Consider the following 14,137-nt stretch of genomic DNA (forward strand, 5'->3'; position numbering starts at 1 on the left):
TTGCTTACTTTCTCATTTTTACCATAATTTTAAAAAGATCAATTGGAATGTAAATAGTGTACTTACCTTTCAGTGCATAGTATATAGAGCAGTATAAAGTCATTGTATGAAATTTTAGTTGGTACTGACTTCGGTAGTGCTTTTTATGTAGCCTGTTATAAAACTAGGCAAATACCTAGATGAGTTGTTGTACCTACCCCCTGGAAGACCTCTGCGTACCCCACGGGTATATATACCCCTGGTTGAGAACCACTGGGCTAGGGGAACTGCCATTTTGGAAGCCTGTCCCTCTCTTTGGCTCAGCAGCTGGTGTTTGAAGTCTCCAGAAGCACTGAGGAGCAGAATCACCTATGCAGGACAGTTTATTCTTCTTGTGCAGCTTGGGAACTATTGTTCCCTTTGCTTTAAGAAGAGTGTTTGATTTGGAAGGGGAGAGGTTTGCTTTCATTCTGCTCTCACCCTGGGAGAAATGAGGCTGCTCAGCAAACCAAGACCCATTGCCCCTTCATCACATCAGATCAAAGTGGAAAGTAGCCCTGAGACCTCTCTTCTCCAATTTCATCAGGCCATGTGAGCCAGAGGGAGGGTATTTCACATGAGCTGAGTCTATGCTGGCCTTTGGGTTTGGCTTGCAATGGGTCCTTGGGGCTGATTGCCCAGGCATTCTACCATGCGAGTCAAGGTTCCCTTTTTCTGAATATGGAGATGTGGCCTATGAAGACTATCAGTCATAGCCTGCAGTGCAGCCTGGCTATAGAGCTCAAGGTGAAGAATTGCATGCAAAGACCTGTAGTTGCTGGGGGCTGCCCCTGTTTTCCAAATTCACAGACCCAAAACTTCATTAATGCAGAGTGAGGTTGCTTGGTGACATCTTGTGCCTCTGCAGAATGTGCCGTTCTGCAAAACCTAAACAAAGTTTCGTGCCTCTTTTTGCTAAGGCAAAACTTTTTGAAAGAGGGTGGTTTTCCCCTTTTAAGGCAAACTAGGGGCCTGGGGCCACCCAAGCCTAGTTACAAGTAGGCACACCTCAGCACAGGGATCAGGTGATTTTTCCCTATAAAGAGGGGCAGGGAGGAGGGTGCTCAGGAAGAAACAACCAAAGGAAGCTGTAGCAGAGACTCCGGAAGAGCTTCATTGAACAGGAGGCTCTTGCAGGAGACCCTTGACTAGGGGGAGGGATTTGGCCCTGGAAGCCAGAGGGTGGAGGGCCAGAGAGAGCAGGCTCTATGGGAATAGAAAGACTTCAGCCAGGTAGGGCTGAGAGAGCAGCCTGCCAAGGCAGGAAAATCTGGAGAAACCAGACTTGGGAAGTAGAGAAGCCCCAAGACTGAGTTTTGTTTTGTCTTGCGTCAATAAATTAAACCCTGGGGGAAGGGGCATTATTGGACAATAAAGCCTGTGTGGAGATTATTTAATTTCCTTGCAGGGGGGAACTGAGGTACCCTGGAGAGGGCCTTCAGCCCACGTGGGGATGCTCAGGAGGGGGTTTGCCCTATGATACCTGTACAGGTGAGCTGCACTGAATGCTTGCCGTGTGCTCAAATACTGAAAACCCCACACTATGCATTTTACAGCCCCTTCCTTCTAACGCGATACTTGCACTTACGCATCGCAATATCCACACACCACTCTCATATCCCACTTCACTGCTGACCGGCCAGATGGGCACCCCTGCTGACACAGGCTGCCTCACTGAGTGAGGCAGTGCTGAAAATGAGGCAAACTGAACCCCTCGGCATGCACACATTCCTGTTTCCTTTCATCACATGCAGCGGGTGAGGGGCATGCTTTTGACGGAACAGATGGATTCTCCGGTGGTTCTGGCCTCCACTAAAGCAAAGTCAATTGGCAGCGTTTGCTCAGGGTTGATTTTCCCTGTTGGCCTGTATGTCCCAAACACCTTTCTGCTTTCCCATGGAGACACTTGGTGGAGAAACCAGAGGCTGAAGGCACCCTCACGCCAGTGGAGGATGCGCCTTATCTCATCCTTCATATTAGGGATGGGAAAATCTCTTAACTCGTCACTCACCTAGTCCACCCCCTGCCACGTGTAGGGCTGTCAGTTCTCTGCCTTCTGGGGGGGACACGTACAGTGGTGGAGCAGTGGGGAAGAGCCCAGGATTCAGTCCAATTCAGACTTTCCCCCTTGTCTTCAAAGAAAGGAGGTCGGGGTTAGAGTTCGCTTGGTGCCAGTTCTCATGTACCTGTGTGGGCTGGGTGATGCCTCCAGTACTAGGTGGCAGTAACTGGCCTGGCTCCCCTCTCCAGGTACATGAATAAACATGGAGACTGAATTCCCCTCTTGCCCAAGACGGAGCTTCCTTGGCACTTGGTTAACTTCTTAAAAGCCAGACATCCTAGTGGCTATTGAGGCAGCTTCCATAGGAGGACTACTCCCAAAATGGGCAGTGTGTGGGGGCCGCCATTCTGTACTGGCTAGTATACTAGCTTTGGCTCACTGCTTTTGAGGAAGGTTTAGTTAGTTATTCAAAGCCTGAGATATTTGATAAGGACTTCCTGCTACATAATGGTCGTTTCCAGGAACAGAGATATGGGTGAACAAGTGGCAGGCAGCTGTAAAAAGCTTATCTCTTCCTCTGCCAATAACTCCCCAGGAGCACTCCTTGAGCAGCACTTTCTGGGACAAACTCTCGGAAGCAGATGGATATTTTTAAATTACTTCCTCTTGGACCTTAATGTTTCTAAAGATAAATACAACTTTCCTCTTGGCAAGTGCTCAAGAATGGAGCTGCTCCTCTGCATAGGGCTTCATATCAGCACGTGTCCTGTTCCTGACTCCACACCTTTCCCCCCCCCCCCCCCCACTGGCTCATAGTAAAGCTGTGTTAGGTTGTTGTGTCCTTTCCCCAAGCCCCTGCCAGTGCAGGATTATTCCACTGGACTCAGGTGTTCTTAGAGAGACACTGGGTCAGGGAGTGTTGGTGTTACTGATTTGTACGATCCCTGGCTGGGAGAGGCGGTGGAGGGAATTTACTCTACAACCCATTGAGTCCTTTGCTTCTCTGGACTGAAGGGAGGATAGCTCTTGTGATGAAGGCACTGGCCCATTGGAACAGCCATGAAGGGCGCCCCCCCCCCTTTTTTTTTTTTGAAGGTGTTGGTTAATGAGCCTTTCAGAAGGGAGAAGGGAAGCAGCTTAGCAGTCAGATGAAATAAGGGAAACCTTTTTAATGGTGAGAGTAATTAACCACTGGAACAGTTTACCAAGGGTTGTGGTGAATTCTCGTTATCACTGACAATTTTAAAATCAAGATTGGATGTTTTTGTAAAAGATCTACTTTAGGGATTATTTGGGGGCAATTCTCTGGACTGTGTTATACACGAGGTCAGATTTGTGGTTCCTTCTGGCCTTGGGAATCTGAGTCTGTGAATTTCTTCGAGCTTTAAAAGACTCCATGGCCCTGAATTTGGCAGCACTCATCGCGGCTCTGGCCCAGGCAGGCAGGGTTTTCTGGCTATGGCTCTTTGTCTTCCAGGAGCAGGCCCTAACCTTGCAAGGACTAGATGCCTAAAGCCTGAGGCAGCAGCCAAGGGCTATTGGGGTGCCCATAACTTTGGAACAATTTAAATTTGGGGACTCCCTGGTTTTGCTGTAGTGTCTAATCCAGGGGTCCCCAGCGCAGTGCCCGCAGGTGCAATGGTGCCTGCCGGGGCAGTTGTGTGCGCCCGCAGGACACCGTGCCACCGAAATGCCGCCGCCGAGTGCAGCTGCCATAGAGCCGCCCGCCGAAATGCCGCCAAGAAGCGTTGCTGTTTCTCAGCGGCGACGCTTGCTGCCACTTCTCGGCGGCATTTCGGCGGTGGGGTGTCTGGTGCCCGCTACAGTCTTCTGGGAATAGGAATATGCTATTCCCACGGAAAGGTTGGGGACCACTGGTCTAATCCATCTAGTGTAGTGGCAGGGACTCAGACTCTGTCCAAGGTTCCTGTTTCACATGATGTCTCAGAAGCAGCTTCGTTTCTTTCAGCAGCCACCTCTGAGGTGTTTCCCCAGCCGGGTGGGTGACAATGCACAGAGCAGCAGGGATCATAACTTTCCAGGCTTCAGGAGGCCCGGTGCTCTGATAGTCATGTGACTAGAATGAGCTAGAATGTCCTACAGACACCTCCAGACCTTAATCTGAGAGCGCAAGGGTGGGTTTGTGTAAGGTAATGACAGCTTTGAGGTGAGAGCTGGAGTCCAAAGAGGGAATGATGTGAAAATAGAGACAGACTTATAAAAAGGTCTCTTAAGGAGAAAATACCTTCCAGTTCTGTGGAGACATGTAATTTTAGATTATCTATAAAAATCTCATTACTAAGCAGCTCTTTAGTCTTGTGACAGAGGCTCATATAAAGCCTTGTTGTGACTTGTAAATGGAATTGCCCTGGTGCCATAGACTGAGGATTAGCACCGCATCAGATGCTGGAGATGGGAAAGCACAACTTGGTCCCTCTTACGCCCTGGACAGGACTGTTCCCTTAAGCATCGTTGGGGGTTTGTCCAGTCTAGGTATAAATGACCCAAATGATGGAATCTCTCTCCCTTCCCTCTTCTCCCCCTGGAAAAATTCCACAGTCCGCTTGAACTCTCCGCTGAGATGTTTTGATACTCAGGTTAGAATGAAATGAACAGTTTATTTGTCCTAGCTAGATCTCCTTTCCCCACCCTGAACAATTCTTCTCCCTCAGTGATCGTACCCTTCAGACACTTGCAGTTATTGGCTTCCCCAGTTATCGTCATTTAGCCAAGCTCTACAAATTTGACCCTTCTAATCTTTCCTCATAAATCAAACCCTCTAGCCCTCTAGTTATTTGTCTTGCTGTCAGACTTTTCAGTTTGAGGTGCCCAGAACTGAATTTAGTATTGCAGGTATTACCAATGCTTTCCTTTTCTCCACACTGACCTTAGCATTTGGTACTTGCCGGGATGGTGGTGTTGGCAGGATCTCCCAGTGTCACTGCACATTATCATGCCATGTATCTTTTGCAGGCGTGATATCTAATATGAAGGCTGCATGTTCTGCATCTGTAGAGTTGAATCTGAAACATACATGAGTGAGCAGAGAGGCTGGCCCCCATTGGCACACATCCAGCCAGTTTTGTTGCAGGGCTGCATGAGGGGTCATGTTCTGTTATGCCGTGGGCCTTTCTGGGAGTTCCTCCTTTGGAGTTGAATTAGACTGAGATGTGAAGCCTAGAAAAGACTGACTCTGGTGGGACAAGGTGGGTGAGGTAATATTTTTTTATTGGACCAACTTCAATACTGGTTATTTAATATTTATATTACTGTGGAATTGAAGGGCCCCAGGATGCTGGGAAACACACACACAGGAGACAGTCCCTGTCCTGAAGAATTCATCATCTAAGAAAAGCTTGTGGGGAGAGCATGGTCAAACAGGCACAACTCTTATAGATGGATGTCAAAAATAAACAAAGAAAGTGTCAGCTATTGCCCTCTTCCCGCAGTCCAGCCATTCTAAGTTGCTGAATTTTCCCAGATATCAAGTCAGAGATGGGAAGCGAAGAGCCCGCAGGGTCCTAGAGCCCAGGCTGAAGCCTGAGCCCGGAAGTCTACACTGCAGTTAAACAGCCAGGCAGCTGGAACCCCACGAGTCCAAGTCAGCTGGCACGGGCCCATCATGAGTGTCTTTAACTGCAGTTTTCAGAGTAGCAGCCGTGTTAGTCTGTATCCGCAAAAAGAAAAGGAGGACTTGTGGCACCTTAGAGACTAACAAATTTATTTGAGCATAAGCTTTCGTGAGCTAGAGCTCACTTCATCGGATGCATTCAGTGGAAAATACAGTGGGGAGATTTATATACACAGAGAACATGAAACAATGGGTGTTACAATACACACTGTAAGGAGAGTGATCAGTTAAGATGAGCTATTACCAGCAGGAGAGCGGTAAGGTGAGCTATTACCAGCAGGAGAGCGGGGTGCGGGGGCGGAGGGAAGGGGGGGGACCTTTTGTAGTGATAATCAAGGTGGGCCATTTCCAGCAGTTGATAAGAATGTCTGAGGAACAGCGGGGGTGGGGGTGGGGGTGGAATAAACATGGGGAAATAGTTTTACTTTGTGTAATGACCCATCCACTCCCAGTCTTTATTCGAGCCTAAGTTAATTGTATCCAGTTTGCAAATTAATTCCAATTCAGCAGTCTCTTGTTGGAGTCTGTTTTTGCAGTTTTTTTGTTGAAGAATTGCCACTGTAGAATTCCGAGGGGTGCATGTAGAATTCCGAGGGGTGCATTTTACTCTCCTGCAGTGTAAGGTGTTTCATGAAGCTTTGGGATTTTATGACTTTTGAAATGGCTGCAGTTTTACAGTCTTGGGCAGTTTCTGGAATCCTCTCCACTGAGATGTCCCTGGAACTGAGCTCCGGCTTTGTTTTGATCTACAGAATTTATTCTTAGCCTGTAGTTTAAAATGAGTTGTCACTTTTACTTTAGTAGTACTTGCATGTGAAGTGTCCCACACCACCACCTCTACCAGGTGGAGCTTGTTCATCTCCAGCCTCATAAAGGACTTGTTAGCCTTCTAGTGCTCCGCCCTGCTTTCACTTTCATCTGTGCTACATAATACCAAGCAATAGGTATGATCAGTGACATCCGTGGAATCATGTCTGAGACTGGATAAACTAATTGCTGGGGCAGACTTGGCACATTGTGCAGACTGTCATTTGAAAGCTCCTGGTGACATTACTAAAGGACTACCGCAGTAAGTCGACCTACACTATGCGACTCCAGCTACGTGAATAATGTAGCTGGAGTCGACGTACCGTAGGTCGAGTTACTGAGGGGTCTACACCGTGGGGGGGTCAATGGGAGAAACTCTCCTGTCTACTTACCGTACTCTTCTTGTTGGGGGTAGAGTACAGGGGTCGACTGGAGAGTGATCTGCTGTCAATTTGGTGGGTCTTCACTAGACCCGCTAAATCGACTGCTGGCGAATCGATCGCAGAGCGTGGATCCTGGCTGCAGAGTAAACATGCTGTAGTGTAGTCGTTCACAGGTGTTTAAAAAAGCTTCCCCTCCCAAGACAAAAGTTTTGCCGTGGCAGTGTAAATGGCTCGTTGGCAGTTGCGCTCTCCCGTTGACAATGAGAACCCTGATCCTTGGGGGTGGAAGTATTTGGTTGGCAAAAGTGCCAACAAACAGTGTTTACACTGCCCGGCTTTTAGCAACACGGCCATGTCGCTAAAAGCTGTGCGGTTAAGACAAAGCCTAAAAGGAGGCTGCTTACATCATTGTGGGAGGGGTTGATTCCTTTCTGTTCCTGCTCCAAACAAGGTCTTGTGCCTTATGTCCCTGTGCAAATTCATTTTCCCTCCTTTTTACTCCCTCTATTGTGTCCTCATGTTGTAGCAGCTTTCTCCATAGAACAGATAGTTGCTGATCTTACGCTGGCTGGAGGGACTGCTGCAGAGCGAAACAAGGCCCTGTTTTCCCTGTGGGCCAGAATGTAGTGCTGCCACTCCAGTCAGTCAGAGCCCTTACCAGCCTGTGAAGCAAACCCAAGTCTTTTCTGAGCATGCACGCCTGGTCTAGCGTTGGTGCAGCAGGGGTAGATCAACCGATGATGGAGGGGAGGAAGGAGGTAGGGGCTGAGTAGGATAGCAGGTGTGGATACAGGGAGAGTTGAGATTAAGTGGAGGTTCAGATGTGTCCATGGCTCAGAGAGACTTTGAAGAGGAGTCACTTTATTGGGTGTTCCTGGCATGGAGTAATGCATGTCTGTCTGCACAGGCGAGAAGTGTACTGAACAGATTGGTGTCTGGAGATAGGTGGCATGGGCGGGGATACAGAGGATGGAGTTTTGGTTTAGCTCCCCTCCCCTCCAAATGTTCAGTGGTAGAGTCCGCTCTTTTCTGTTGGCTAGGTAATTTCTATGTGGCTTTATAAACTATGGAAAGTTTGTTCCACTGAGCTCTCCAGTTGGCTGCAGACCCTGGCCTGTTCGTAATCCACTTTATGCTGCATGTCTGTGCTGTTGTGAGAGCATCCATTCCCAGAGAAGGATCCTTTAACCCCATGGCCAGCCTAGCCAAGAGTTACACTGTGCTTTGGGTTCTTGAGTCAGCTGAGTGCTTCAATTTTTAAAGGTTTCAGAATGGTAGCTGTGTTAGTCTGTATCAGCAAAAACAAAGAGGGGTCCTTGTGGCACCTTAGAGACTAACAATGCCCAAATAAATTTGTTAGTCTCTAAGGTGCCACAAGCACTCCTCTCAATTTTTAAACACATCTAAACATTTCAGTATCGTGATAAAGTAGCATAAAACTCCAAATATGGCATATTGTTAATGCAGACAATACTAAGCTATCCAGAGAGCAGTGACCAAGAGTTACCTTAAATCCTCCTGGCCTCTGTGCAATCTAACACTGGGAGCACACAGGAAGGAAAAAGCAAAAGCAGCTTTCATAACACAAACATACAGACACGTGTTCCTAGACGGGCAGGTTAGAAACAGCTCCTGCTGCCTCTGTCTGTCCTGGACCAGCTCATCAGAGCAGGAAAGAGCACCCCAATGTGAGCACATTGACAGGGAAAGAGCCTTTTAAATGCTGGCTGCATTGCATAATGTGAAGCAGAAAGGCAGGGCTAGGCTACTGAAAAGTAACTAAGGGGGGACCAGGAGATTGTCTTGCAACAGGGCATTCTAGACACAATGGGGCTGATTTAATAAAGACAAAAGTAGCTAAAGGGTAGGACAGATGCAGTCCATGGACTTGTACAATGTGGCCATCCTTATCTTTGCCAAGTGCGGTGTCTGTATGTCACAAGTCCCAGTGTGTAAAGCTTCGTCATGATCCAACATGGCCTGGCTGCATTCTGCATGGCAGTATTAAGATGGAATTTGCAGTAGGCTCCATTACATACAAATGAGATGCAGGCTAGAGGCTTCTTCAAGTCAGAAACATTGGAACAAACCATGGAAGAAAAAAAATGCAGCATATCGTTAACAGGTGCAAATATATATTCCATATGTAGCAGACACGAACCATTATGCAGCTGCTCTGGGGAGCTGTGCCAGAGTGTGAGGTGAGTGCCAATATTTTGTAGCAGAATCTAAGCTTTCATTGCAAATAAATAAAAAATCACAGTTCTTAGTCTTTATGATTTGAGTCCCCCAAATGTAACTCAATCCCATATTGTCTTCCTGTAATTATATCTTCCCTCCCCCCGCCCCTTTGAAACAACCCAAAGTTGTGAGCTACCCCATTAATTTCAGCCCTTAGATCAGGGTGGGCAAACTACGGCCCATGGGCTGGATCTGGCCCCTCAGGGCTTTGGATCCGGCCTGCGGGATTGCCACCCCTGTGGCGCCGCGGGCCCCGTGCCACTCCCGGAAGCGGCCGGCACCATGTCCCTGCGGCCCCTGGGGGAGGGGGAGCAGAGGGCTCCGCGCACTGCCCTTGCCTATGGGTAGCCTCCCCAAAGCTCCTATTGGCTAGGAATGGGGAACTGCGGCCAATGGGAGCTTCGGGGGAGGTACCCACAGGCAAGGGCAGCGTGTGGAGCCCTCTGCCCCCGCTCCGCCAGGGACCACAGGGACGTGGTGCCAGCTGCTTCCCGAAGTGGCGTAGGGCCAGGGCAGGCAGGCAGGGAGTCTGCCCTGGCCCCAGTGTGTACTGCTGCTGCCCCAGAGCCGCTCCCGGTAAGCAGCGCCAGGCCGGAGCACGAACCCCTCCTGCACCCCGCCCCCCAACTCCCTGCCTTGAGCCCCCTCCCCTGCACCATTGCCTTGAGCCCCCTCCTGCACCCCAACCCCCTTCCCTGAGCCCCCTCGTACACCCCACACCCCTCCTCTGCCGCAACCCCTTGCCCTTGTCCTGCGCACTGCACCCCCTCCCGCACCCCAACCCCCTGCCCCAGCCCTACATTCATGGCCCTGCATGCAATTTCCCCGCCCTGATGTGGTCCTCGGGCCAAAAAGTTTGCCCACCTCTGCCTTAAATACTAAGATGTAGGCACTATATAGCTGCTAACATAATAACAACTTCAATGTTGCTCTGAGCTTTCACTTCCAATAGTTTTAGTTGAAATGTCTTGCTAATATAATCCATTGATTTTTGGATGCCGTGCTTGACATTGAGGTGAGGTGTGGGGCAAATAGAGGATCACCTCCTTTTTGTCAAAGGTTACTATCCTTTCAAAACAACTTGATGTGAGGGTTTTTGAGACTACAAGTTTGGTTGATAAAGGTAATAGTGGTGCTGTAATATACTTGCTTTCTGTAGGCATTTGACTTGGCAACGCATGACATTTTGATTAAAAACAAACAACCTAGAATGATACGAAATCCAATGTGGCATACTTCTCTATTCCTACATGAGACTGCCCTGTTTATACATCCCAGGACTGTATTAGTCCTTTTGGCCACAGTGTCACCCTGAGAGCTCACGATTATCTGATTACCGACCATGACCCCCAAGTGTTTCTTCAGAGTCACTGCTTCCCAGGATAGAGTCCCCCATCCTGTCCGTGTGGCCTAAGGTTCTTTGTTCCTAGATATGTTTTCACATTTGGCAGTATTAAGAACTAGATAAGTTCATGGAGGATAGCTCCAGCAATGGCTATTAGCCAAGGTGGACACGGATGGTGTCCCTAGCCTGTTTGCCAGAAGCTGGGAATGGATGACATGGAATGGATCACTTGTCTAACCCAGTATGGCTGTTCTTATAACAGTCACTTAAATCCAGTTTACCAAGTGATCCAGGTTACTATGTATCAGTGACTTGTCCTCTTCATTATTTACCACTCCCCCGATTTTTGCTTTATCTAAAAGCTTTTTCAGTGATGATTTCATTTTCATCTCGGTTGTTAATAGAATCATAGAATATCAGGGTTGGAAGGGACCTCAGGAGGTCATGTAGTCCAACCCCCTGCTCAAAGCAGGACCAATCCCCAATCAAATCATCCCAGCCAGGGCTTTGTCAAGCCTGACCTTAAAAACTTCCAAGGAAGGAGATTCTACCACCTCCCTAGGTAACGCATTCCAGTGTTTCACCACCCTCCTAGTGAAAAAGTTTTTCCTAATATCCAACCTAAACCTCTCCCACTGCAACTTGAGACCATTACTCCTTGTCCTGTCATCTGCTATCACTGAGAATAGTCTAGAACCATCCTCTCTGGAACCACCTCTCAGGTAGTTGAAAGCAGCTATCAAATCCCCCCTCATTCTTCTCTTCTGCAGACTAAACAATCCCAGCTCCCTCAGCCTCTCTTCATAAGTCATGTGCTCTAGACCCCTAATCATTTTTGTTGCCCTTCGCTGGACTCTCTCCAATTTATCCACATCCTTCTTGTAGTGTGGGGCCCAAAACTGGACACAGTACTCCAGATGAGGCCTCACCAATGTCGAATAGAGGGGAACGATCACGTCCCTCGATCTGCTCGCTATGCCCCTACTTATACATCCCAAAATGCCATTGGCCTTCTTGGCAACAAGGGCACACTGCTGACTCATATCCAGCTTCTCGTCCACTGTAACCCCTAGGTCCTTTTCCGCAGAACTGCTGCCTAGCCATTCGGTCCCTAGTCTGTAGCTGTGCATTGGGTTCTTCCGTCCTAAGTGCAATGTTAAAAATGTTAAACAGTGTAGGTCCCAGAGCTGATCCCTGCAGGACCCCACTAGAAACACATCTGCTCAGTGATGATTCCAGGTGGACAATTACAGTTTGAGACCTGTCAGCCAGTTTTTCACCCATTTAATGTTATATTACCTCTGTATTTGGCACTGGTGCAACTGCTACTGGAATAGTGTCTCTAGTTCTGATGCCCACAATTCAAGAAGGATATTGATAAATTGGAGTGCGTTCAGAGAAGAGCTGTGAGAATGAATAAAAGATTAGAAAACCTGCCTTATGGTGGTAGTCAAGGAGCTCAAACTGTTTCTTAACAAAGAGAAGGTTACTGGGTGACTTGATCAGTCTATAAGTACCTACATAGGAAAAAGAAATTTGATAATAGAGGGCTCTTCTATCTAGTGAACCAAGTTGTAAAGATTCAATGGCTGAGTGTTGAAGCTAGACAGACTGGAAATAAGACATACATTTTTAACAGCAAGGATAAATAACCAGGGGAACGACTTATCAAGGGTTGTGAGGGATTCTGCATCACTGGATCTGCTCTAGTTCAAAAGGGAATGAATTTCTGGAAGTCCTGTGGCACACAGGAGGTCAGGCTAGATGATCAGAGTGGTCCCTTCTGGCCCTAGGATCTAAATCTATGAAAAGCGGAGTAATGAATGGAAATGCGCTGATTGGATCATCCCTGTTTGGATTTACTTGGAACACCGTAAAATGTCCAATTTGCCATAGAAACTCAGCTCTTGGGTGCTACAAAATCCAGTAGCAAGATTTACGCCCAACTTGACACAAGTGCCTTACATGAATCTGCATTTGTTTCTTTTTGGTCAAGCTGTGGGAGGGCAGGTATTAAGTTTCTAATCAAAGCTGTTGGGTCCGGTAGGTCTTGAAGTGAGTGTTGCTGTCTGAGAGGAGGTACATGAGACGGTAGTGGGTGGAGAGAGGTAGTGTCTGAGGGCAGGGAAAGGGAGCACACGCTAGCATCACACTGGACACTCTTTATATACATAACTTGGTGCTGACCTTTCCTTTTTGGTCCTTGGACTATAATTGGCATGTGTTCTGTTGTCTGTGTTTTTAAATACAGCTGTGGGTGGCTGGTGGTAAGCGGAGAGGTAGAAACTGTTCTAGCTCCCAAAATAGTCCTGCAGTGGTCTATGCATTTTGGAGTGAGGCTTTTCCCGTTACATGGCCCAGAGGTATGCCAGGGTCAGCCGGCCCCTGTGGCTGGAAGGCAGTCTGCAAGTGAGGTTAGGGAGATTGAAGGGGTGGGGAGCATGGTGACCTCTGCAGCTGGAGTTGTATTCTGTAAATGGTGAGGCCCACTGGCAGCGGACTCTGTTTTGACAGAACGTAGTACACCTGCAGCTGGTCGAGGAGACTGTGCAAAGCCATGAAGGGTGTTCAGGATGAAGGATTAGGGCAATTGCTTTGGTAACTGACGGCTTGGCAAGGAATTAACCCCTCTATAAACAAAGAGCCAGAAGGTATTTTACCAGCTAAAATTCACGAGGTGTTTTCCAAGGAAAGGTTAATGGTGCAGCAAGCATCTATTTACATGTCACCTAGTGTTTCTATGGACTGCTGCTCCCTGTTTTTGGTCCCAGGATTAGGGGTGGTGTCTACAGTAACTCCACACTTAATGTTGTAGTGTAACTCCTCCTGAAAAATGCAACTTTAAGCGAAACAATGTTAGCTGAATCCAATTTCCCAACAAGAATTAATGTAAATGGGGAGGAGGGGGAAAGTTCCAGGGAATTTTTTTTTGCCAGATAGAAGGCATTATATACATTTTAAACCATTCTGAACAAGCAATTTAATACAGGTATAAGTTTTTAACAATTTTAAACAAGCAATTAGTACAGGTATTAAACAGGCTGGCAGCCCCCCATCAGCTCCCCTACGCCGCCCCCCCCCCCCCACACACCCCGCCTCCCAGCTGCAGATCAGCGCCTTCCCCCTGCTCCCTCAGCCTCCTGCCCGCAGCAGTCAGCTGGTTTGCTGTGTACAGGAGGCAGGGGAGGGAGGGGGAGGCTGTGTGCCGTGTCCTCGCTCCTCCCCACTCCCCCCAGCCTCCGGAAGCTGCAAACCAGCTGAGTGCCACGGGCAGGAGGCGAGGCAAGCAGGGGGAAGGCGCTGATCCGCAGGCAGGAGGCATCGTAGAGGGGCACAGGGGAGCTGATGGGGGGCTGCCAGCTGTGGTCAAAGCAGGTGGCCAAACGACGTTATAGCGGAGCATTGCACAACTTTAAACGAGCATGTTCTGTAATGGAGCAGGGACGTAAGACCAAAACAGTGTTAATCAAGAGGATGTTAAGTGCGGAGTTACTGTATTCTATGGAAGCACAGGGCTCTGTACATATTTCTCAGCTGGTTAATACCTTTCTGAGTCCTCTTTCAAAAGCTGAAGTGTTAAAGTTTATACAGACTGAGCACTAGAATGGTGGTGTGCAAACCTTGATCCCCACCATACTCCTATGAGAGAGGTCAGTGTTATCCATGACTATGCTGAATAGATGGTAGAAGTGAAATCCATCTTGGGAGTC

At 48.3% G+C, this 14,137-nt stretch overlaps 1 protein-coding gene across 1 annotated transcript in view; it reads left to right on the forward strand.

Moving 5' to 3' along the window:
- Positions 1-14,137, forward strand: part of SBF1 (SET binding factor 1) — a 145,502-nt gene that overhangs the window by 68,669 nt on the left and 62,696 nt on the right.

This window comes from Natator depressus, chromosome 1 (genome assembly GCF_965152275.1).
Source record: "Natator depressus isolate rNatDep1 chromosome 1, rNatDep2.hap1, whole genome shotgun sequence".
Taxonomy (NCBI): Eukaryota; Metazoa; Chordata; order Testudines; family Cheloniidae; genus Natator; species Natator depressus.